The sequence below is a fragment of the Coccinella septempunctata genome, chromosome 3 (genome assembly GCF_907165205.1).
Source record: "Coccinella septempunctata chromosome 3, icCocSept1.1, whole genome shotgun sequence".
In the NCBI taxonomy this organism is placed as follows: Eukaryota; Metazoa; Arthropoda; class Insecta; order Coleoptera; family Coccinellidae; genus Coccinella; species Coccinella septempunctata.
Window position 1 is genome coordinate 14,072,101 of NC_058191.1, and position 25,584 is coordinate 14,097,684.

Here is a 25,584-nt window from a genome sequence, read left to right on the forward strand (position 1 = left end):
TCTGTGCCTGTCAATATTCCCAAGCCGAACCTCCCCAGCTTTGTCAACCAGTTGGAGCAAGTCGAGTTCCCTCCGTTGGTTGTTGAGAAGTACCTATCTTCTCTTGATGTCGGTAGTGCCCCCGGTGGTGATGGAATTCCTGCTAAACTCCTAAAAAACTGCGCATCCTCGCTTTCTCTGCCCCTTTCGACGATTTTCACAAAATCTTTTATCACGCATACATTGACAAAATGCTGGAGAGAGGCCCTGGTCACACCTATCTTCAAAAAGGGAGACGAACTCGATCCTAACAACTATAGGCCAATAAGTCGCGCTCCAATTGTCGCCAAAATCTGCGAAAAGATAATTCATGAGTCGATGCTACATTTTGCACTCGCCAATGGTATTATTCCTGACTGTCAGCACGGTTTTCTCCCAGGCCGCTCCGTGATCACCAACCTTCTGACTTGTGTCAACGACTGGAGTTTAAAGCTGGATGCTGGAAATCCTGTTGATGTTGTCTATCTTGACTTACCAAATTCTTTTGACCGCGTGTCTCATGAACTTCTCCTTTTCAAGTTAGAAAGTCTCGGCATTCGTGGTGACCTCCTGTTGTGGCTCGAATCCTTTTTGTCTAATAGAGTTTTTCAAGTTCGCGTAGGTGACTCGATATCATCTGCTAGAGATATCGGTGTGCCCTAGGGTTCTGTCCTGGGGCCGCTTCTCTTTTTACTATTCACGTCAGATCTGCCTGCTAAAGTAAAGTCATCTTGCGCTGTTTTTGCCGATGACGTGAAAATTTGTGGCAATCCATTATAAGGATCAGTACTGCAAGGTGATCTGGATGCTGTACGGATGTGGTCCATCACTTGGAAGCTCCCACTCAATTTGGATAAATGCACAGTCCTTAATATGGGAAAACATAATCTGAAAGACTCCTACCACTTATCCCACCATGCTATTAAATGTGTTGCATCTCAGTCAGATCTGGGGGTCATTGTCACTGAGGATTTGTCCTGGTCAGAGCATATAGCTGCTGCCTCCAACAAAGCCAAGAGAATGTCGTTTCTCCTACAGAAGACTTTTGGCCGTTGTGATCCTCGCACTTGCAGCGTACTATACACCACATATATTCGGCCCATCCTCGAATATGCTGGTCCAGTTTGGGCCCCGGTGCTGGCCCGTGATGTGAATCATCTGGAATACATCCAACGAAGATTTACTAGGATTCCCTATGGTAGGAAAAGGCCCACTTACGAGGAAAGACTTTCTTCAATGCACCTCACGCTATTTGCTAACCGTCGTCTGAGGGGTGACCTGATCACAACTTATAGAGCCTTTCACGGCTTGTTCAACGTTGATGTGTCCCATCTCTTTCGCCTTAATGTCTGCGTGGCCACAACTTCAAGCTGACGAAGGAGAGGTTCCGGTCCACCAGCAGAGAGTTCTTCCTCCCTAACAGGGTTTTCAATTCCTGGAATAGCCTTCCGACAGCAGCAGTGAACGCCCGCTCTGTGAATGGCTTCAAGAATGCTATGGACAGATGGTTCGCCAGTGTTTCTTCGTGAGACAACTGTGAAATTGTATGTGTGTGTTGTGTACATTTCATTCATCTCTTGTTTTTCTTTTTCACAATGTCAACTCGTATTAATTTCATTTTTTATATGAGTTTACAGATTACGATCCCAACTCTTCTGTATATTCTTAATAATAATAATAATAATAACCGGAGGATGTCAGAAGTTCACGGGCACGGAGTACAAAAATAGACATGATGCAGTTGCCAAGATTCTTCACCAAGAATTGGCACTAAAACACCAATTTCTAACTTCGAAAAAGGTTCCTTATTACAATTACCATCCAGATGCTGTGCTGGAAAACGAACATCACAAGCTCTACTGGGATCGCACTGTTCTCACAGACCGGAAAATAACCCACAATAGATCAGACCTCATATTGTTCAATAATGATGAGGACACAGCACTATTCATCGACGTGGCAATTCCAAATAATAACAATGTTCCAGATAGACACACTGAAAAAATTTCAAAATACAGAGATCTCGAGGAACAAACCAGAAGACAGTGGAAGCTGAAAGATATGAAGACCATCCCTATTGTCATTTCATCTACAGGCCTGATACCGAAGAAACTACTGGAGAACTTGAGAAAACTTCAGTTGGACGAAAATATTTATAAAGTCATGCAGAAGGCGGTACTGCTCGGAACGGCGAGAACTGTACGCAAGTACATGGGGAATGCAGAGGAACACCGTCTGCTCCGACTGGAAGTGCGGGTGGAGCAGGAATCCAACCTACAGCAGGGAGCTGAGGAGCGACCCGGACCCGACCACCACCACGAGCCCGAAAACCTGGAAAGGGCACCAACAGAGCTTAATACTTTTGATATCTGAGATATCTGGGATAAGTGAATTTTCCTCTGGAGAGGAGTGTGAAAGCCGCAAGGCTAAAGTCATAATAATTTAGGTATCACCCTAGAAAAAGGTCAAACTTGGAGAAGCCATATCAAACAAGCCGTTGACAAAACCAAGGCAGCGATGAATATGCTATACCTGCTGATAGTTAGAAAGAGCCACATGTCAAATGAGATAAAATTGAAAAGAATCAAAGCCGTTGCTAGACCGGAACTGACTTATCGATCAGGTGCTTGGGGATTCGCGGCAAAGAGTCATATACAAAGAATTCAGGCAACAGAAAACAAGCTACTACGATGTGCCATAGATGCGTCTTGATTTGTCAGAAACAGATATATTGAGATTTGAAGTGGGAAACCATCACCGAGAGAACTTCAGCGTCTGCTAGCAATAGAGAATAACACCAACACCTCTGATGAAATTCACATGCCAGGGCAACAACACCCAGAAGACATTGATACTGAAAATCCATCTTGCAACCCATGTGAGCAGGAACACCAGGACGATAGGGAAGAGCTCCACCGACAAGTTGACTCTGACATGAGGAGATACTTCGCCGAACTGGAAGGGACAGATCCTCTTCATCGAATAGCACCTCCCCGACTCAAGAAGACAGGACACACACAAAACGAGAGACGGAGAATGCTACAGCTCACCATTGCTTCGACACTTTCAAGCAAAAATTAAGTCTGTATGCAGAACGCCTGAGGAGATATAAAAGCAATTATAGCCGGAAAAGAGACAATAATGCCTTCGAAAAGTCAGAAGAAACTTTCTACCGGTCACTGACATCGTCTAATGGAGAAAATGGAAAGTTACCACAAAGGAAGCCATTGAACAATTGTGGACCGAAAAATTATTTATCAATGAAACCTCAGTTCAATGGATATACCGGATGGATTGAAGATGAAAAATCTGAAGCTATAAAATATGAGCCGATGCAGCATGACATGATCACAATTGAAGAAGTAAAATCAGCCATTGAAGAAGTGGATCGGCCTTGTTCAAATGGGGGATGAGAATGAGTCCGGAATGCGATTGCGGTGCTGCTTCTCAAACAATGCATCACATTGCCTATGAATGTCCGACTAGCAGATTTTCTGGCACAACTTCTGACTTTTTGCATGCAACAGCGCGGTCCATCCAATGGCTTAACCAACTAGATATCGAGCTGTGATGCTACACATAATTTTGTCTGTACACTGTATATTTTTTCTTACAATATTTTTATATTTTCTTGTGCTTGTGCAGTTAACTTCTGTGGATGTTTGTATACGCCATAAGCTAAATAAATAAATAAATGAAGCTATCAGAGGACTACACAACTGGAAAGCACCTGGGCCTGAGAACAGAACTTCTGGATCAAGAAACTTTGGATCATGCATTACAAATTGACCTCCGCAATAAATGATTTCATTGAATATCCTGAAAGAATGCCAGTATTCCTTACACATGGCACAACATACCTGTTACCTAAAGACCAATGACGATGTACAAATTAATCATATCGTGCATTTCAAACCTCATTCACAACCATTGCGAAAGGAATAACATAATCGCCATGCAACAGAAAGGATGCACCAAAGACAGCCGAGGGTGCAAAGAACAACTGATAATAGATACAGATATCTGCAATCCAAGCGGAGAAATCTTTACGCTGCGTATATAGACTACAAAAAGCATTCGATTCTACACCTCACGAATGGCTCTTGACGATCTTGAAGATTTAAAAGGTAGATCTCAATATTGTTAAGTTCCTGAAAAACGCCATGTCAACCTGGCGTACTAGTCTTCAAATGAAAGCAGCAGATTGCTCCATTAAAACAGGACCTATTCCAATAAGACGCGGAATTTTCCAAGGAGATTCGCTGAGCCCTCGGCGGTTCTGCATGGCCCTGAATCTCTTGTCTCATAGATTGAATTCTACGAACAACGGATTTTCCATCAAGAGCGGCAGTAGAACTGTAATGAAACTGAATCATCTCCTTTACATGGACGATTTGAAACTCTTCGCAACTACCAAAAAACAAATGCAACAGATGCTGAAAATGGTTGGAGGATTCTCGGAAGACATCAAAATGAAGTAAATGCAGTTTGGATTAGAAAAATGTCGACTGCTGAATATAACGAGAGGGAAAATAGAAGATGGTACGTTCAAACTCAAGGATGGTGCAAAAATTCAAGCATTAAAGGAAGGAGACACATACAAGTATCTAGGCATAAAACAGGCAAGAAAGATCAATCACAGCCAGATGAAGAAAGAATTAGGAGTTCACCCGAAGATTGAGAAGGATAATGAGTTCTGGTCTTAACAGCAAGAATCTCATAAAAGCGATTAACACCTACGCTTGCTCGGCGCTGAGCTATTCATTCGGTATCATCTCTTGGACGACCACCGATTTAGCAGCTTTACAGAGGGACGATGCTGACTAAACACAATAAACATCACCCCAAAAGCTCAATAGAACGGACAGAGCTGCCATGACATTTTGGGGGTAGAGGAATTATTGATTTGTCCAACCGTATGTCCCAGGAAATTGAAGGATTTCGAAAATATCTCCTGAGCAAGGCTGCTTCGTCAGAACTTCATCGAGTAGTTTGTGTTGCTGATAGTTCTACGCCGTTAAAGCTACAACAGGATCACTTGGAAACCGTCGAACACTCTGCAGAAAGTAAAATGCAGAAACTGATTGGCAAACCTTTGCATGGAAGGCACCAGAACGAGGTCAACCATGATTACTTCGACATATCTGCTTCGAACTACTGGTTGACTTCCGGCAGGTTGTTTCCTGAAACAGAGGGCTTCATGCTCGCCATACAGGATCAGGTGATTTCAACAAGAAATTACATGAAATATATCGCCAAGGATGCCTCAGTGGCGGACGATAGCTTTCGTTATGGCTGTGCGACATATGAAACTATCCAGCACATCACCGGGGGATGTCAGCAGTTAACGGGAACGGAGTATTAAAATAGACATGATGCTGTTTCCAAGATTCTTCATCAAGAATTGGCACTCAAACACCAACTTCTAAGTTCGAAAAAGGTTCCTTATTACAATTACAATCCGGATGCTGTATTGGAAAATGAACATCACAAGCACTACTGAGATCGCACGGACAGAGCACTATTCATCTAGTCCGAGAGCTGGCAGCAAAAACAACTACCTCAAAAGTTACCAAAGGTTTGGTTTGGCACTTTGGTTCAACTTAATTACCAAAACTTGAAACCGCCCGTCTGCCGGGCGTGAGTGGTCGCCTTATGGGATAAAAAAAATTGAAAAGATGAGAAAAAATCGATTGGAACTTCCTAATAGTTACCAAGATGAATGTTGTGTCAAAATGGTCTAGGATCTTAACTGAATTGAAATCGAAAGCGTCTGCCAACAGGGGTGGTCGCTATTTCAAAACAGACGCTGTCAAATACAGGGTGGTTCAGATCATAACCAAAAAATTTTAACCACGTATTCTACATCGAAAATAAGCCCTAGTTTGTCATATAAACATATGTCGAGAAATGTTTCCTCTGCGAGATACGGGGTGTTAAAATTATAGAAAAAAAAGTTTTTTATTAATAACTTTCACACTGCTTGAAATATTTTTATGAAATTTGAGACATAGGTTTTGAGCGTCAAGGAGTACTTTTTGCATAATATCATTTCTTTTCTATTCTACCAGTGGCCTCCGTACTGCAGCGAGACTGAATATTTTCAGATAAAAAAATGATACGCCACTGGTTTTGCCGACAAAAAAAATTATTTTTCAAATCCTTATTTAATTTGGAGCAAATTCGGTCTCCTGACATTTTGCTGTACGAGGCACCGTTTCCGGTTAAAAAAATAAAACACATTCTCATGCATGAAGAAATCGCAAAAATTTGATATAGCAATAAAAAGGTTACTACGGTTTTGTAGCAATTTTCTAAGATTAGATAAATTCAACGCACACCCAACTCCTATTTTTAGGGTAGATTAATTTGATTAAAAAACTTAAATGACAGTTTTGGTTTCCAATTACTCGTTTCAATACAAGCATAACCATAAAAGACTGTAATTTCTTTATTGTGGAAAGCAAAGTGTGCCATAGAGGATACTTCGTGAATTTGATTGGAATCCAACAACAAGCAGTCGAATAGCAGCTCGCACACTTCGATTTTCTATGTCAAAAATTCTTGCAACCCGTCCAAGGTTTACGAGAAGGTGATAAACGGCGAAGGTTATTTTTTTGCCAATGGATTCTTTGTTCAATTGAGCAGAATAGAGACTTTTTAAATACCATATAATGGACTGATGAATCGTGTTTCAGTCGTCGGGGCGTGGTAAACTTTCATAACCAGCATGTATGGGCCCACGAAAATCCACATCCCATTCGATCATTCCGAGTCATCCGCTTGACAAGAGAAGACGTGCTACAGTGCTCCTAGTGCTATAAAAGAGAAAGCGGACGAGAAAGTCGAAGTGTCACAGTGCCGTAAAAGTGAAAGCGGAGGTGAAAGTGTACACTGGCGAAGCTGCGGAATTTATGATTCCGTCTACGAAACTTCCGAAGTTTTTTGTAAGTTCTATAAGTGTATGTGTTATAGAGCGGAAATTCGTTCAAATTCAGTGTATTCAGTGTCGAGTCCAGATCCCAAGATCGCTGGTTCCACGGATATCACTGGTGAGTCGATTTATTTTTCGGATAGTATAGAAAATATTTAATTTAGCCACATAGCTTAATAGTAACATAGTAGTAAGGATTTCCAATATTCATTGTTATTCCGAAATACCTCATATAGTTCAATACGGACAAAAAGCCATGTCGGAGGTCTCAGACAATGAGAGCTCCTACATGGAAGCTACGGTCACCGAAGAATTCAGCGATGGAGATGCAGAGGAGCTTGTAAGGCTCAAAGAAGAGAATGGGCAGTTGAAGGCTCAAATAAATAAACTGACTGAAACCGTGTCTCAGTTGGTCGGGGAGATACGCCTCTTGAGAGAGGAAGTTAACAAGAATAAAGCGCCTCAATCCCCTAGTTTTGCTGAAATTGCAAAACAGATTACGGCACAGAAATCCCCCACATTTGCAGAAATTGCAAAGCGGGTAGCGGTCCCCGAAAATTCCTCCAAACAGGAAGTAGCTCCAGAACCGGAAAAGAAGAGAAATTTTGCAACTCAAGTTGCTAAAACCCAGAACGCGCCGCCCACAAAACGCGCGCGTAAAGAAAGTTCATCTTCAGACGAAGAGACCACAAAAAAAGCAACGGAGTTACCTAAAAAAGATAAAATTCCACCCATCACGACGATGGGTACAGCCGATTGGGTAGAGATCTCAAAAGCTCTCTACTTGAAGAAATTTAGCTACAACAGAGCAACCGTCGTAAAAGACGGGATCAGCATCGTAGCCTCGACTGTGGACGACTACAGGAACATAACAAAATATTTTGACCAGATTGGTAAGGAGTACTTCACGTACCAGATGGAGGAAGAGAAAAAGATATACGCAGTTATAAGACATCTCCCAATAGATGCTGACCTAGATATAATAAAAAATGATCTAAAGGTCCAAGGAATCCATGACGCCGAGGTGTCCAGAATGACATCCAATAAAACCAAAAAGTTTATACCCTTATACCTGGTAAAAACTCAGAGAAAGGAGATTTTCGAAATAAGACGCCTCTACAATCTCTGCATTGTAGTGGAATCAAAAAGAAGGGCAGAAAATCCAAGCCAATGCTTCAGATGTCAGAGGTACGGACATGCCCAAAACAAGTGCTCTTTTCCATACAGATGCGTCGAATGTTTGGGCAATCATTGCACAAAAGATTGCGAACTTACCAGAAAAGGTGAGGAGAGAAATGCCACATGCGTTCTGTGCGGCGAAGAAGGCCATCCAGCAAGCTACAAAGGATGTAGCGAATTCAAATTAGTTACAAGCAAGAGGAAAACAGGCCAGAAATCGGCTCAGCAGAGCACGATTCCTCAAAAAGTCCAGGAGAAAAAGAAGCCCACCCCCTCCAAAGTAGACGACAAGAAAAAAGAAGTATCCAAACCAGTACAGAAGAAGGAGCAACCGAAAATGCCTCATGCTAAACCTACGATCAATAAAACAAAAGAAAACAGAAAAGTCTCTGAATCCGCCGACGATTTAGACACTTTTACTGAAAAAATTTTCAACAAAATCATGTTGAAAATTGAAAGAGAGATGGAGAAAAAACTCCAAGGAATGTTCAGTAAACTGAAATAATGGAACATACAACTAGGAAAAATTCCCTTAAAATAGTCTCCTGGAACATAAACGGGGTCAGAACTCGAAAACCCGAGATAGAAGAAATAATATCAGAGAGAAAACCTGATATTATAGCCTTACAGGAAACAAGAATACAACCAAATACGCGTTTGAACATCATGAATTATGAGATATATAGATGTGACAGAATCGCAAACACTGGGGGAGGTGTTGCCTTACTGGTTAGACGAGATCTGAAACACTATTTTAAAGGAAGATCTGACGAGTCACAAATAGAAACAGTGACGATTGTTGCTGAAATGAATCGACAAAGAGTCGAAGTCACATCGGCATATAAAAGACCCCCAAATAACTTATTGGAAGAAGAAATCAACAACTTACTAGATGGAACAAACCCGAAAATCTGCATCGGAGATTTTAATTGCAAATCTCCAGAATGGAACAGCAGGATGGAAAACAGAAATGGCAGAAAACTGAAAGATCTCGCTGAAAAACATGAAGCTATCGTTATTGGACCTGAAGAACCAACGTACCTAGCATTCGGAAATGGATTACCAGATATAATTGATATCGCAATTATGAAAAATATCACTAGAGAATTCTCGATAGAGACCTTGTGGGACGGAACCTCTAACCATAACCCCATCGAATTAACAATAGGAGAAGGGCCAAGAAGAGAACTAATGCAAACAAGAGAATACACCGATTGGACGAAATATAGCCATCTGATACAATCGGAGGTAACAGAAATACCAACAATCAACACACCGGAAGACCTAGAAAGAGCAGTTGATAAACTAGAAAAGAATATACTAGATGCCTACTGTAATGTACGCACTTTATTCTTGTGCGCATGCGTTATGATTGCATGGAGCGAACACATATTGTTAACGCGAACCAGTTGAAAATTGGTATGTAAAATGACCGAATGTCGAATGTGGAAATAAATGAGATCACCCTCAGAGTGTTTGATTTTCTAAGAAACCTCAAGACATTACAAGTGGCGACGAGGATTATTAACGAACTCAATAAAATTACTACAAATTGACAACGTGTGTCGTGTATCGAAATAAATTTTTCGGGACAACACGTGTGTGATCAACATGGCGACTCCTAAAACTGTGGGTCTGCAATTAGAATTTGATCCAAAAATTCATGACTGGACTGTGCGCATCAATCGTCTCGAACAGTTTTTCGTGGCGAATACAATAACAGACAGTGATATTAAACGTGCAATTCTGTTAAATGGATTGTCTCAAGAGGCATATATCCTTCTTCAAAATCTTTGCGTGTCAAGAAAACCACAAGAAAATGTCTACGAGGAAGTCGTTAAACTGTTGAACGAGTACTGTAGGAAACCAACGTTTTTGCTGAAATATGCCAGTTTTATGCGGCAAGAAAATCTCCGAACGAGAACATTCAAGACTGGGCAGTGAAGCTTCGCAGTTTGTGTGTGAAATGCGAGTTCGGTGATCAATTGAAACATATTCTCCGTGATAAGTTTATATGTGGTTTGAATGCGGGAAAAATAATGGACAAAATGTTGAGTGAGTGTCGGGCTACGACAACATTCGAAGAGGCCGTCAGTTTGGCTACAGCAGCTGAAATTACATGGAGAAATCAAAATGAAAATGCCGATCCATCATTTATCAAAGAAGAACCTCGGGAAATCTACCGGGTACAAGGGACTCCTCCGCGCAGAGAGGTACAACGCAGCGCAGCGAGAGCGCGTTCCAGCGCAGTCGTGCCTGCCAGAAACCGAGAGGTGGATTGGTGTTCCATTTGCGGTAGGGGTAAACATCCAGAAAGTAAATGTTTCTTTAAAAACAAGGAACAACAACCAAGGTATTGCGCTCATTGTAGTACTAAAACTCACAACACGTCGAATTGTTAATACTATAACGTTGATAAAAAATGATCACCGAATCGTATCAAATTTTTTGCCACGTTGAAGTGTCGGTGGAGGGTATGGGAAATTTGAAATGGTGAGCGCCGAAGGCGCGTGGTCGGGTAAAGCGGTAAATGGAACGCAAGAGTAAGAATCGAGCTTTCCGAAAATGCCTAGATCGTATTTTTACCCCGTCTAAAAGTGTCCGAAAATTGCGTGAGAAAATCGCGAAATTCACGATTTTCGCGAAAAGGTGCCAAAGTTATTTGATTAGCTTGAGAGATCCGCGGTAGCTCGAGAGCCGGGATGGGTGTCGAACTAAGCTCGAAGAACCCGAAATTAAAATAGGCCTGTTTTTTTTCCCGGAGCCCGAACGATATTACCTAAAAAAGCGTAAGAATTTCGAAAATTTTTGACGTCTACGAAAATTTGATAAATTAATTTCCAAGAGCATAGAGGTAATTTCATCACGTCTGACGTTTCGAAAGGGGTTTTTGCAGTTTTCGGAAACTCGAGTCGATTATTATATGAATAATGCCAAAATAGGGAAGATAAATGCTAGAGAATCATTCTCCATATCCTGTAGCATCTCCAGGTACCCATATTTCGGCTCAATATGTACAGGTAAGTTTGCAATTTTCGATATTACGAAACCACCTCAGTTAAGCACCGTTCATAACCTTCGTTTTGGCCCTGAATATTTTCAGTCATTCCGTGATTTTTAGCGTTGAAATTGCCAAAATAAATTTATATTAGGAAAGTCGAGGTCACTATTCAATCAAAAATAACTTAAAATTTTAAAATTTCCATAATTTTTCAATCCCTATAACGTGTTTTCCTGTCAAGTGTTGAGGGATCCTTAGGCCAGTTTCATTTGACTGTTGACAGACCGTGAAAAAATTGATGCAAATTTTTAAGGTTTAATTATTATTGAAATTAAAGGATATATTCAATATATTTACTACATTTCTCCCCGTACGATAAAACTTCGAAGCTCTCATCACAGTTGAACTTTTTTCCATAATCGGAAAGTTAGGTTATTATTGAATTCTGAAATATAAAACACAGTTCTTGGACGTGAATCTGTATGAGAGATCGAATATTATAACTGATAGTATATTTTGTCACTAATAATACTTATTTTTTCAGGCACATATCAATTTATCAGATACAGAAATGAAAAAATCCTAGGATGGCAATTATCATCCCTCGGAGAGACTGTATTTGGAATGAAAATCCTTCTTCAGGGGTAAAGTCCTGAAGCAGTTCGTTCAGGAGAGTTTCTATTTGAAATATATGATCCATTTGTCAAGTTTACATAATGTACTTCAGATCAAATTACATGCAAACTCACAGAATGAGAAACATCTTTGATCTTGGTGTATGAACATAAGAATTTCTAGATAACAAACGGTTCTTGGGGGTGAGTCTGCACAGAAAATCGACCAGGAGATTCTATATTTCATAATTGAAATTTATTTTCAGGCACATATAAATTTATCAGATCAAGAAATGTATAATATCATTTCTCGGACAGTGTTATTTGGTAAAAAAGAGGTAGTTCAGAGTAAGTTTATAAAGCATATCATTCAGGATAGTTTCTATGTGAAGTAAATGATCTATTTCGCTTTTTTTCAACTGAATACAACAGATTTCTGACAACTTCCATGCAATCGGGTAGTGTACGGAGATGATTTTCTTAGTCTAGATCTATGGAAAAATGTTTTGAGATAAGTTATTCATTTGGAATGATATAATGATTATTGAAACACAATCTATGAGTGAGTTTTTGCGTTAAAATTCTATATTTATAGACATTTGTCAAGTTTTCTCATTTAAGGTAAGATTGTTACTCTTATCGTAGAGAGAGGGACTCTGTAGGTTTTTGTTCAAAATAAACTGAATGAAATGTTATAATACTTGAAATCTTCATAATAAGGCTTCTTTTCAATTCCATATGACAGATTTTGGCCAATTTTTAAGCTTTTTGATTAGTGTACAAGGATTATTATATTTACTCATTCCAGATAATAGGAGAAATGTTTTCAAATAACTCATTCAAGTGGAATAATAAAATGCTTATTGGGATGATAAAAAGCATATTGAAACACAATCTATGAGTAAGTTTTAACATAAAAATTCTATATATGTATAGACTTTCGCCAAGTTTTTGTCATTTGAGGTTAGTTTTTTTTTCTTATCGTAGATGAAAGGATTTTGTAGATTTTGTTCAAAATAAACTGAATTAAATATTATGATGCTTGAAATTTTTATAATTAGGCTTCTTTCCCATTCCATATAACATATTTCGGCCAATTTTTAAGCTTTTTGATTATTGTACGAGGATTATTGTATTTAATCATTCCAGATGGAAGGAAAAATGTTTTCGAATAAATTATTTGAGTGGAATGATATAATGATTATTGGAATACAATAGCAGGGTGTTTTTTTTTGCGTTAAAATTCTACTTTTATAGACTTTTGACCAGTTATTCTCATTTCAACTTAGTTTTTTGTTTCATCGTAAAGAAAGAACTTTGTAAGTTTCTATTCAAGATGAACTGAATGCATGGAATCTCCGTTATAAGGCTTCTGTCCAACTGAATATAACTGATTTTTGCCAATTTTTAAGCTGTGTATGAGATTATTTGTATTTTTTCGTGAAATTTGCGACAATGCCTGTATATATCGAACGCTGTGAGTTATGTGTGATACTCAGTATTGTATAGTATTCGCGTATCATTAAAAGCGAGGGCCGTAGGCCCGAGCTACGGTCGGAAGATGAATGGCGAGGGCCGAAGGCCCGAGCTACTGACGAAAGGCGAATTGCGTGGGCCGTAGGCTCGAGCTACGGCGGAAGGCGAATCACGAGGGCCGTAGGCCCGAGCTACGGACAAAAGGCGAATCTGTCCATGAAGGCGAATCTACCTACAAGGTGGATCTCCTGGCTATACTGATCTGCCAAAAAAAGTAGATCTATCAATAAAGGTAGATCTATGGGCTTACTAGTTAATACTATAACGTTGATAAAAAATGATCACCGAATCGTATCAAATTTTTTGCCATGTTGAAGTGTCGGGGGAGGGTATGGGAAATTTGAAATGGTGAGCGCCGAAGGCGCGTGGCCGGGTAGAGCGGTACATGGAACGCAAGAGTAAGAATCGAGCTTTCCGAAAATGCCTAGATCGTATTTTTACCCCGTCTAGAAGTGTCCGAAAATTGCGTGAGAAAATCGCGAAATTCACGATTTTCGCGAAAAGATACCAAAATGATTTGATTAGCTTGAGAGATCCGCGGTAGCTCGAGAGCCGGGATGGGTGTCGAACTAAGCTCGAAGAACCCGAAATTAAAATAGGCCTGTTTTTTTTCCCGGAGCCCGAACGATATTACCTGAAAAAGCGTAAGAATTTCGAAAATTTTTGACGTCTACGAAAATTTGATAAATTAATTTCCAAGAGCATAGAGGTGATTCGATCACGTCTGACGTTTCGAAAGGGGTTTTTGCAGTTTTCGGAAACTCGAGTCGATTATTATATGAATAATACCAAAATAGGGAAGATGAATGCTAGAGAATCATTCTCCATATCCTGTAGCATCTCCAGGTACCCATATTTCGGCTCGATATGTACAGGTAAGTTTGCAATTTTCGATATTACGAAACCACCTCGGTTGAGCACCGTTCATAACCTTCGTTTTGGCCCTGAATATATTCAGTCATTTCGTGATTTTTAGCGTTGAAATTGCCAAAATAAATTTATATCAGGAATGTTGAGGTCACTATTCAGCTAAAAATAAATTAAAATTTTAAAATTTCCATCATTTTTCAATTCCTATAACGTGTTTTCCTGACATTGTAGTGTTGAGGGATCCTTAGGCATATAGGCAAGTTTCATTTTACTATTGACAGACCGTGAAAAAATTGATGCAAATTTTTAAGGTTTAATTATTATTGAAATTAAAGGATATATTTGATATATTTACTACATTTCTCCCCATACGATAGTACTTCGAAGCTCACATCACAGTTGAATTTTTTCCCATAATCGGAAAGTTAGGTTAATATTGAATTTCCAGATATGAAAAACAGTGAATCTGTATCAAAATCGGATGTATTAACAGATTGTTTATTTTGTCACTAATAATACTTATTTTTCAGGCACATATAAATTCATTATATCAAGAAATGTATGAAATTCATAAATGTCAAATATCATCTATCTGAAAGTCTCATTTTAAATAAAAAAAGCTTCTTCAGGGGTGAGCTTCTAAGCAATTGGTTCAGAAGAGTTTCTATTTGAAGTATATGATCCATGAGTCAAGGTTACAGAAGGTACTTCAGATTAAATTACATGCAAACTCACAGAATGAGAAACATCCTTGATCTTGGTGTATGAACATAAGAATTTCTAGATAACAAACGGTTCTTGGGGGTGAGTCTGCACAGAAAATCGACCAGGAGATTCTATATTTTATAATTGAAATTTATTTTCAGGCATATATAAATTTATCGGATCAAGAAATGTATAATATCATCTCTCGGACGGTGTTATTTGGTAAAAAAAAATGTTCTTCAGAATAAGTTCCTTAAGCAGTTCGTTCAGGAGAGTTTCTATGTGAAGCAAATAATCTATTTTGATTCTTTTCAACTGAACACAACAGATTTCTGACAACTTTCAAGCAATTGGGTAGTGTACGGAGATGATTTTCTTAGGCTTGATCTATGGAAAAATATGTTTTGAGATAAGTTATTCAGTTGGAATGATATAATGATTATTGAAACACAATCTATGAGTGAGTTTTTGCGTTAAACTTCTATATTTATAGACATTTGTCAAGTTCTACCATTTAGGGTAAGATTTTTGCTATTATCGTAGAGAGAGGGACCGTGTAGGTTTTTGTTCAAAAGAAACAGAATTAAACGTTATAATGCTTGAAATTTTTATAATTAGGCTTCTTTCCCATTCCATATAACAGATTTTGGCCAATTTTTAAGCTTTTTGATTATTTTACGAGGATTATTGTATTTAATCATTCCAGATGGAAGGAAAAATGTTTTCGACTAACTTATTGGAGTGGAATGATATAATGATTATTGGAATACAATGGCAGGGTGTGTTTTTTGCGTTAAAATTCTACTTTTATAGACTTTTGTCCAGTTATTCTCATTTCAGGTTAGTTTTTTGTTTCATCGTAGAGAAAGAACTTTGTAAGTTTCTATTCAAGATGAACTGAATGCATGGCATCTCCATTATAAGGCTTCTGTACAACTGAATATAACTGATTTTTGCCAATTTTTGAGCAGTGTATGGGATTATTTGTTTTCTTTCGTGAAATTTGCGACAATGCCTGTATATATCGAACGCTGTGAGTTATGTGTGATACTCCGTATTCGCGTATCATCAAGTGCGAGGGCCGTAGGCCCGAGCTACGGACGGAAGGCGAATCGCGAGGGCCGAAGGCCCGAGCTACGGAGAAAAGGCGAATCTGTCCATGAAGGCGAATCTACCTACAAGGTGGATCTCCTGGCTATACTGATCTGCCAAAAAAGGAAGATCTATCAATAAAGGTAGATCTATGGGCTTACTAGTTAATACTATAACGTTGATAAAAAATGATCACTGAATCGTATCAAATTTTTTGCCATGTTGAAGTGTCGGTGGAGGGTATGGGAAATTTGAAATGGCGAGCGCCGAAGGCGCGTGGCCGGGTAGAGCGGTAAATGGAACGCAAGAGTAAGAATCGAGCTTTCCGAAAATGCCTAGATCGTATTTTTACCCCGTCTAGAAGTGTCCGAAAATTGCGTGAGAAAATCGCGAAATTCACGATTTTCGCGAAAAGGTACCAATTTGATTTGATTAGCTTGAGAGATCCGCGGTAGCTCGAGAGCCGGGATGGGTGTCGAACTAAGCTCGAAGAACCCGAAATTAAAATAGGCCTGTTTTTTTTCCCGAAGCCCGAACGATATTACCTAAAAAAGCGTAAGAATTTTGAAAATTTTTGACGTCTATTAAAAATCGAGTGACATTCCACAAAATTAAATTATTTTCTATTGATTATCAGAGAAAATTAAGTGAAAGTGCACTTTGACAATCGATGTCAGAGTGTGATTTAAAGGTTAACGTCAGTTTTGACGGCTTGGCAGCGATCACAGAACGAGGTGTTTTGGCCTAGATATTTATAAAAGGGGAACAAAAAAAAACAAAAGGCGTATCGCGAGGGCCGTAGGCCCGAGCTACGGACGAAAGGCGAATCTGCCAGTAAAGGTGAATCTACCTACAAGGTGGATCTCCTGGCTATACTAGTAGGAATAAAAAGGAAAAAGTTTATAATGTACAACTTGACCATTCAAATTAAAATTGTGATATAGAAGAATTTCCAATATTTACTGTAATATCAAATATTTCGAATCCAATGACAATTGAAGTTCTTTTGAACAATAAGTTATTTATTTTAGAATTAGATTCTGGCGCTGCAGTTTCTTGTTTACCATATTCAGTTTATCAGAAATATTTTAAAAATTATACACTAAATCCTACTAGTATTACCTTGATAAATTTCACAGGAGGAAGAATTTCTCCCCTTGGAAAAATAAATATCGAAGTTAAGTACAATAATGAAATCAAATTTATAGAATTTTGTGTTATCAAAGAAAGTACTGTTGCAATCTTGGGTCGTGATTTCATATCTGCTTTGAATATAAAATTTCAAGCTGTAAATCACATAGCTAATAATAATACATGGATAGAGAAATTGAAATTGAAATTTCCAGATGTTTTTACTGATAAAATTGGTTGTTTTAATAAATTCAAATTGAAATTGTTTTTGGAAGAAAATTCCGTTCCAAAAGTTTTCAAGGCAAGGCCATATGCTCTAAAAGAAACGGTCGAAAGGGAACTGAATAGGTTCGTTGACATAAATATCCTAACACCTATCGAACATAGTGATTGGGGTACACCAATTGTACCAGTTCTCAAAGAAGATGGTTCTGTCCGCATTTGCGGGGATTACAAATTAACTTTGAACCCCGTTTTAAATGACGATAAATATCCAATTCCGAGAATTGATGATTTACATGCTACATTAAATGGTGGTCAACAATTTTCTAAAATAGACTTGAGCACAGCGTTTCAACAGATCGACTCATAAAGGTCTATTTTTTTATAATAGGTTACCATACGGTATAAAATGTGCACCAGGAAAGTTTCAGAGAATTATGGATCAACTTTTCGGTGATATGGAAGATGTTTGCGTATTTCTTGACAATATACTTATAACGGGTAAAGACTTTAAATCTCATGTAGAAAATTTAGAAAAAGTTTTGCAAATATTACAGGATTGCGGTTTAACGATAAAAATGGAAAAATGTACCTGCTTTTCAGATTCCGTTTCGTATTTAGGATTCGAAATTAGTCAGCAAGGGTTACATAAATCTAAAAAGAAGTTGGAGGCTATAAAAAATATTCCAATTCCTCAGAATGTATCACAAATTCGTTCATTCATCGGGGCAATAAATTATTACAATAGGTTCATCCCGAATGTACCAACAGTATTACATCCACTTTATAATTTGATAAAACAGAATTCAATTTGGAATTGGAATCAAGAATGTCAGAATTCGTTTGATACGGTCAAAGAAATATTGCAGTCGGATAACTTTCTGGTTCATTTCAATCCAGAGCTTCCACTGAATTTAACAGTGGATGCATCAGACTATGGAGTCGGCGCAGTTCTGTCGCATATTTTCGAAAACGGTGTGGAAAGACCAATTTGTTTTGCTTCGAAAACCCTGAACGATCAACAAAAAAGGTGGAGTCAGATTGATAAGGAAGCATATAGTATAATTTTTGGAGTGAAAAGGTATTATCAGTTCTTATACGGTCATAAATTCACGTTGGTCACTGATAATAAAGCCCTGGTTTCAATATTTGGTCCTAAGAAGCGGATTCCTATCATGGCAGCAAATAGACTTCAAAGATATGCTTGTTTTTGAGCGGATTTGATTTTGAAATTAAATATGTTAAATCTTGATACAGTTCGATTTTTATTCTTACAGTTTTATCATGTTTGTTAAAGATTTCTGTAACGCAGGAGGTATGTTGCATTCCCAGTAGATGTCATGTTATGAGATCCGTTAAATTCAATTTTGCATTAGAATTAATATGTGTAAACAACTAAATTTTTTCTTCAAATTTTTTTATATCGCTTATCTCTTGAGTCGAGTTCTACATTAGATTTATTTCGAATTTCGTTCTTTTCCATCGTAGCCGTTGCGCAGTGAATTTAAAAATTTCGACAAACAGTAGAGTTCATTGAACAGCATTTTGAGTATTTTTATAGCTGAATTAATTCTGCTGATTAAGGCGTTAGCAATTAAATTTGGATAGCCAAGTCGAATTTTATTCAACTGCAATTGAGTGAAAAATCCTCGACTACGAGGGTAAGTTACATGCAAATTAAATTCACAACTAGTAAATCTTTTTCACCTTTGGACTTATTTAAACCCGTTCGAGTTTTGGAAAGGAAATTTTGGGGTGAATGGTGCATACCTCCTGGGTCTTATTGGTTTTATGGATCATAGCTTGTCTAGGAAAGATTCACTCCATACTTGGTTTGGTGCGTTTCACTTGCGAGGGGAGTTCATCCTGATTTAAGATAAGTTCCTTATCATACCTGGTTATAGTAGCATTCATTTCTTTAATTATCAGTTGTCACTTCAGTATTGATAACAAATAGTGAACATTGTTCTAAGTGCCGGTATTTCACTTACTTAGTTTTCAATAGCCATTTGTACAAAAATTTTCAAAATTGTTCATAAAATTTTTACCCTATAGTATCAAGGATTTTTTGCGTGTAAAGGTTAATCCTGTAGTCAATAGATTGGTTAGTATGCAGGCATGAAACCTGAGTTTTATTATTATTAAGGCATCAAACCCAACCCTGATTGAGTGTCTCATAATAAATTTGATATTGTAAATTACAAAATTATTGATTTCGTTGTATTATCACAGAAACTGAATTTAAGACAGAAAATACCGTAGCAATCTAGTAAGAACATTGCTGATTTTTTGTCACGATTACCATTGAATACGATGGATTCAGAGATTAACAAAGATTTGTATGGTATAAATTATGTTAGCGGTTGTAATGAGATAGAAATAGATTTGAAAAGAATTGAAAATAAACACAAATAGATGAAATTTTATCGAAAGTTTATAGATATACATTGTCAGGTTGGCCGAAAGAAGTAGCGGATATTCATTTGAAACCCTTCTCAAGAAGGCAGTACGAAATATCTATAGTAAATAATGTTTTAATGTGGGGGCATAGAGTCATTATTCCGGGATATCTCCAAAAGGAAGTTCTAAAAATGTTGCATAATAGTCACATGGGAATAGTAAAAACAAAGTCATTAGCAAGATCATATGTTTGGTGGCCCTGTCTCAACAAAGACATCGAAATGATGTGTAAATCATGTACGGTCTGTCAATCAGTACAGAGAAACCCTAACAAAGGACAGTTACAATCCTGGCCTATATCTAATGAAGTATGGGAAAGAGTGCATATAGACTTTTTAGGTCCCATAATGGGTAAATATTGTTCAATTGTTTTAGACTAATTTTCGAAATGGTTGGAGGTTTTTGTAATGAATAGTATCACAACAAGTCACACAATTGAAAAATTAACTGAAATTTTTTCTCGTTTTGGTATACCTAAGATATTAGTGTCTGATAATGGACGCCAGTTAGTTTCGGAGGAATTTGAAAACTTTTTGACACAAAATGGTATACAGCATATAACTTCACCTCCCTACCATGCAGCTTCTAATGGTGCTGCTGAAAACAGTGTAAAAACTGTGAAAAATTTTCTCATAAAAGAGCTGCAAAATCGTAACAGTAACTTCGATATGAATCGTTCACTGTGTAGGTTACTGATGACTTATAGAATAACTGAACATTTTTCAACGGGTGAATCCCCCTCACGTTTGTTTTTTGGAAGACAGATCAGAACCAGATTTGACCTTCTTAAACCCGAAAATGTTTTAAAACCACCTAAAGATATTGAAACTGTAAAAAATAATTTAAGAAAATCTCAGAGTAATAACTTAAAGTATTTTAGAGGAGGAAGGAGAGAGAGATTCACTTTGGGACAATGTGTTTATGCGAAGGACTTTAGAAATGTAACCAAACCAAATTGGGTAGTTGGTCATGTAATGAAAATTTTAGGTAATAATGTGTATTAAGTGAAAGTTTACAACACAGATTTGGTTTGGAAAAGACATCAGAATCAATTGGTCAGTTGTGATATATCCAATGTCGGAGATATAGATTCTAGTTTCGACGATAATGATGAAGTTGCCAATGATTCTTATGATCACTGTAATAATGATGTTTCAAATGAGCATTGTTTGGAAAATGGTATCAGTGATGAATTGCCGAGCGATGTTGACGGTAGAATGATTGAGGAAGGAAATAGGGCTCAGAAAGTGACACCGCAACGCACATCATTGCTGGTACAGAATAGACCTAAAAGATTGAGAAAGTCGCCAGATAGGTGGCGTTATTGATTCTAATTTTGTGATTAATTGTATTATAATGTAAAATAGATTTATTATGAAATAACCAAATAAGGAGGGGAGAGTGTAATGTACGCACTTTATTCTTGTGCGCATGCGTTATGATTGCATGGAGCGAACACATATTGTTAACGCGAACCAGTTGAAAATTGGTATGTAAAATGACCTAATGTCGAATGTGGAAATAAATGAGATCAACCTCAGAGTGTTTGATTTTCTAAGAAACCTCAAGACATTACACCTACAAAAAGAGCACAAAGAAAATAACGAGACCAGCACCGATACATCCACACGGTGATACACCCAGAGAAATCAAAGATCTCATCAGGGAAAATCGGAGACTAAGAAAAACATACAGGCTCAACAAAACAGATATAAATAAGAGAAATCTAAACCGACACAGCCAAATTCTAAAAAATGCCCTGAAGGACATGAGAACAAATAGATGGAACAAAAGAGTTCAAGAACTAAATACTATCGATCATTCTGCATGGAAAATGCAAAAATGTATGAGAAGAAAAAAAAAAAATACCACCTCTCCACGGAGAAAGAGGAATGGCATATACGAATATCGATAAAGCAGAAGCACTGGTGGACTCGATAGAAAGAGAATCGAGAATGAATTACAGACCTGATGACGATAATGACAAGCTGGAAGATCTTGTAGAGAACAACGAAGAAGAAATGGACGAACCACCAGTAGACGACAAAATAGAAAAACCAACTTCTCCATTTGAAATAAAAGAGATAATCAGAAGCTTGAAAAATAGAAAAGCTCCCGGAAGTGATAAAATAACGAATGCTATGTTGAAGAAATTACCTAGAAAAGGTATAGCTGCTCTCACAAATATTGCGAACGGTATAATGAGGACTGAACACTATCCGGAAAAGTGGAAAACTGCAGAAGTCATAGTATTCAACAAACCAGGCAAAGATAAGAAATTCCCCCAAAACTACAGGCCGATAAGTTTATTGTCCGCCCTAGGAAAAGTAGTAGAAAGGGTAATCGCTAGGAGGCTTACAGAAGAAACTGAAAATCTGAATCTCATTCCAGCAGAGCAATTCGGATTCAGAAGAGACCACTCAACTGAACAGCAATTACTGAGACTCACAGAATACATAACAGAAGGATTCCAAAATAAACAAGCAACCGGTCTTGTACTACTAGATGTCGCCAGAGCATTCGACAGAGTATGGCATGAAGGATTGATTTACAAAATGAGATATGCTGGATATTCAATGAAACTGTGCAAGTTGTTTATTTGATTATTTGAGGAACAGAAGATTCTACGTGAAAGTGGAAGGAGAAAACTCCACAACCAGATATATGGAAGCAGGGGTGCCTCAAGGGTCAGTACTTGGGCCGTTACTGTATAACATATATATTTACGATATACCAAAATCTCCAAGGACTATGCTGACACTATATGCCGACGACACAGGAATCGCAATGCGACATCGCAAGCCAGAAATCATAGAAGGAATATTACAAGAAGCTATAGATGAAATAAATGACTGGTGTATTAAATGGAAAATAAAGCTCAACGGACAAAAGAGCCAAGCGATATTACTGCAGAAGAGGAGACTAAGAACTACAACAAATGTAGAGGTAGATGGAGAAGAAATCGAATGGAAAAACGAAGCGAAATATTTAGGTATCACCCTAGACAAAGGTCTAACATGGAGAAGCCATATCAAACAAGCCGTTGACAAAACCAAGGCAGTGATGAATATGCTCTACCCGCTGATAGGTAGAAAGAGCCACATGTCAAATGAGACAAAATTGAAATTAATCAAAGCCGTTGCTAGACCGCAACTGACTTATGGATCAGGTGCTTGGGGATTCGCGGCAAAGAGCCATATACAAAGAATTCAGGCAACAGAAAACAAGCTACTACGATGTGCCATAGATGCGCCTTGGTTTGTCAGGAACAAACAGATATAACGAGATTTGAAGTGGGAATCCATCACCGAATTTATGAAGAGGAAAGCTGAAAAGTTATTCGAAACAGCGAAGGAACATCCAAACGAAGAACTCAGGAGACTAGTGGACTACGATCCGGAGGAAGACAGAAGAAGAATGAGAATTTACAAAAGGAGACCGCGAGATCAATTGAGGAGAGATTAAAATGAGTTCGAAAACTTATTAAAACTATACTAAGAAGAGATATCCGAAATGGACGAACATGAAAACCCTAGCACGACAATGTGCAAGAAGAAATTAACCGATTAAGGGATAAATGGTTTATAGGCAAATGCCCGGAACCAATAAAAAGCAGGTTAGGTTTAGTGGGTCGCGAACTCAGGAGAGTGAGTAACCCCACAGTGTTCCCTAGAAATGGGTTCCTCTGGGCGAGAGATAGAGCCCCGTGTTTTCACGGTCGCAGATTCCCCCTGTTATATTGTAACCAGTCCGGCCCTTGCGGTCGGACCTTTCGAGAAACAGAGCGGTCGAGAAATTCCAGAATAACCGCGAATCTACCTGAATGTTTCCGGCGCCTATATAAGCCCAGCGGAGGAGCAGGTAGGAAGTATAAGTATAGTTACAATGCAAGCGACTAGGGCAAATAAATACGAGTGGAAATAAATAGTAGTGAAATAGTTAGTTTATGAGTTATAAGTGTATCAAGTGTAAATAAATAATTTTAATCAGTCGGCCGTTTTAATTAAGCGAAGAAAACGTTACATTGGTGTCAAGTGTGAGGTTTAACATCGCTCGAATTAAATAAATAATTTTGGATATTTGAAGTTCATGCCAGTGACCACAAGACTGCAGAACGCGATGGAGACTCAAGCGGTAATGGACTTTTTGCGAAAATTGAATGAGAAAATGGACGAGAACTCTTGTAAGTTGAATGAGAAAATGGACGAGAACTCTTGTAAGTTGAATGAGAAAATGGACGAGATTAAGGAAAATTGTAATGATGTGGTGAGTCAACTTACAGACAAATTGGACGAGAAACTGGAAATCATAAATGGAAAATTCGATAAAGTGGACGAGAGATTCGATATAGTGAGTGGAAAATTTGACGAAGTTGATGAAAAGTTTGACAAGGTTAACGGAAAGTTTGAAGAAATGGCAGGAATCATTGAACATCATTCCAAGTTCATAGATTCCTTGAAAAGAATGTCAAACAGAACAGATATTCTGGCTTCAACACCCTACAGCACAGCGAAAGCGGAAAATGACGGCGAAGGTAGTAGAATGAAGATCAAGCCTCCAACTTTTGATGGAAAAATACCCTGGTCAACTTACCAAAAACAGTTTGAAGCTGCTGCCCTGGTAAACAATTGGAACGACAACGAAAAAGCCACGGCATTAATTATAGCTCTACGAGGAGAGGCACTCAACATTCTCCAGACGATCCCGGAGAGTCAACAAGCCTGTTACGAAGTTCTTACATCGAAACTTCAGATGAGATATGGTGATGCTCATCTACAACAAGTATACCATGCACAAATAAAGAACCGAGTGCAGAAAACAGGGGAAAATCTCCAAGAGTTTGAAGCTGATGTGGCGAGATTAGTCAGGCTAGCTTATCCATCTGCCCCAGATAGCTTCCTGGAACAGCTATCAATCCAGACATTCGTGGATGGGATAAAGGATAGTGAAATACAACAAGCCCTGAGACTAGCACGCCCTAGAACCATTGATGATGCCTTAGCCCAAGCTTTGGAAATTGAGGCAGCGAAGCAAGCGTCGCATAGAGGACACCTTCGTGTAAGACAAGAGCAAGAAACAGATCGATCTGTTGAGGAGATTGTCAGAGAAAAGGTCCGCAGAATATTGCTTGCTGGGAAAAAGGATGCTGTGTGCTGGAACGGCAACAAAAGGAGGCATTTCAAGCAAAATCGTCCAGAATTTGAAAGGGCTACAGCTGGGAAAATAAAAGGAGTCGCTGTGGTAGACAATGGCTCGACCAAAACCATTGAGTGTCCCCAGAATTCCAGTCATTGTTCGCGCCTGGAAGAAAAGATCGATTTAAGGCGGACCACCGTAATCGAAGACGACTGGCTACCTGAAGAAATTCAAAGAGCACAAGAGGAAGATAACGACTTGAAAGTAATCCTGAGTTGGAAGAAGAGCGGTAGACGACCTACTTGGGAAGAAGTATCCAGACTGAGCCAGAATGTAAAGTCGTATTGGGCACAATGGGAAACATTGAAGATTGATGGAGGTCTTCTGAAAAGTTGTTGGGAAAATGAAGATGGAACTGAGCAGAGACTTCAGTTGATTGTGCCAAAGAGCCGTGTGACAGACATTCTGACCAGACTACATAATGGAACTTCAGGTGGACATTTCGGGATAACCAAGACGTTGGAAAAAGTCAGGCAGCGATTTTATTGGCTAAATTGTAAGAGAGACGTTAAAGATTGGTGTAGAAGATGCAAGGTTTGTGCTGCTGCTAACGGACCTTATGGTAAAGGGAAAGCACCAATGAGGCAATATAACGTCGGATCCCCCCTGGAACGAGTAGCTATCGA

At 38.5% G+C, this 25,584-nt stretch overlaps 1 protein-coding gene and 1 long non-coding RNA gene across 2 annotated transcripts in view; one reads left to right on the top strand and one right to left on the bottom strand.

The window, feature by feature from the left end:
• The window catches only part of LOC123308994, a 213,527-nt gene that overhangs the window by 119,080 nt on the left and 68,863 nt on the right, over positions 1-25,584 (bottom strand). The gene's annotated exons all lie outside the window — the stretch shown is intronic.
• LOC123308995 lies at positions 11,378-12,446 on the top strand. The gene is made up of 3 exons (XR_006537208.1): positions 11,378-11,563; positions 11,677-11,950; positions 12,013-12,446. It is a non-coding gene; the product is annotated as an uncharacterized LOC123308995 (long non-coding RNA).